Genomic DNA, 1,398 nt, shown 5'->3' on the forward strand with positions numbered 1-1,398 from the left:
CTGGACACTGCGTGCACTCGCGATTATCGAGTACCGCGTCGTCAGTACTGGACGTGTGCGTGTACCATGATATCGACTACTGTACTACTGAAGGCACGACCATGGGCCAGTACTACCTGCAGTTATTCGACCTCAAGACGGAGAAGATCTGGATCTTCTACTGCGTCATCTACATGGCTGTCTTCTACGTGACGTGTATGACTCTGGGGTATCTGGCTCTAGAGTACAAACGCTACGAGACGCCCGAGAACGTGGGGGTTGTCACTACAAAGACCGAAGAAGACGACGCTTACAGACTTGCTACTACCCCCACTAGCAATGTCTCCAAGTCTCTTACAGCGAGTGAGGTGGTGATGGAGGTAGCGTCTCGAAACTCGAGCTTCACTCCAGTCACTGTGGCGTTCAAAGACCTGCGGTACTCGGTGCCAAAGCCGTCGAATCCCAAGGAATCCATCGAGCTGCTTAAAGGTATCAGTGGCTTTGCTCTTCCTGGTCAAATGACCGCTCTTATGGGCGCTTCGGGAGCTGGCAAGACGACTCTCATGGACGTAATCGCGCACCGGAAGACTGGCGGGACGATCTCGGGTCAGATCCTCCTGAATGGCTACGAAGCCAACGAGTTTATCCGTCGATGCACTGCCTACTGCGAGCAAATGGACATTCACTCGGAAGCCTCCACGATCCGTGAAGCTCTCACGTCTAGTGCGTTCTTACGTCAAGATAGCAGCGTTCCGGACAGCACTAAGAGGGATGTCCAAGTAAAAAAGTAATGACTTATTGGCTACACGACTTATCAGAGCGCTGAAAAAAGTTGTCTCCAAAAGTCGTCCCCATGTTCACTCGCCAGGAGACGACTTTTTGACTGACCTATCGAACGGCATGTCTTCAACATGCTCAAAGAGAGTTGGTTTCCTTTTTGAAAGCGTGCTCATCAGGAGCGCTCCTTGCCCTGTATGCCTCGCTTCCAGGACAGCGCAAGACAGTGCGGAGCTCTACCAGCACGCGATATGACACAGGACGGGAACATGTACGTGCCCCCTGTACGTGCTGCACGCTTGGTTCATAGAGCTGCTGTCACGGCACCTCCATCTTCGGCAGAGTTGCCACCTTACTACACGCAGTATGAAGAGGATCACTCAGAAGACGAAGACGCTTCAGAACAAGCTTCGCCTTCTTCGCCTGCACAGGACCTGACACCAGAGAGAATGCCCAAGAGAAACAGACGTCCCAGCCGTAGGGTTGTTGAAGCTCATCAGGCCTCGATGGCTGCTATCACCAGCACTACCAGCACTGGCCAAGCTCCCAAAGCCAAGCGAAAACGGATTTCCCGCCCAGTTACGAGCAAGGATAACGCAGAAGATGTCCCTTCAGATGGCCAAACACGCAAGACCAAGAAGG

At 52.9% G+C, this 1,398-nt stretch overlaps 1 protein-coding gene across 1 annotated transcript in view; it reads left to right on the forward strand.

The window, feature by feature from the left end:
- Nucleotides 1–38: 38 nt before the first annotated feature.
- The window catches only part of PITG_11373 (ATP-binding Cassette (ABC) superfamily), a gene marked incomplete at both ends in the record, with an annotated part of 5,163 nt that continues 3,803 nt past the window's right edge, over nt 39–1,398 (forward strand). Inside the window, one exon of the mRNA XM_002900924.1 lies at nt 39–752. The remainder of the gene's footprint in view (nt 753–1,398) is intronic.

The sequence above is a fragment of the Phytophthora infestans genome, genomic scaffold (assembly GCF_000142945.1).
Source record: "Phytophthora infestans T30-4 supercont1.23 genomic scaffold, whole genome shotgun sequence".
Taxonomy (NCBI): domain Eukaryota; phylum Oomycota; class Peronosporomycetes; order Peronosporales; family Peronosporaceae; genus Phytophthora; species Phytophthora infestans.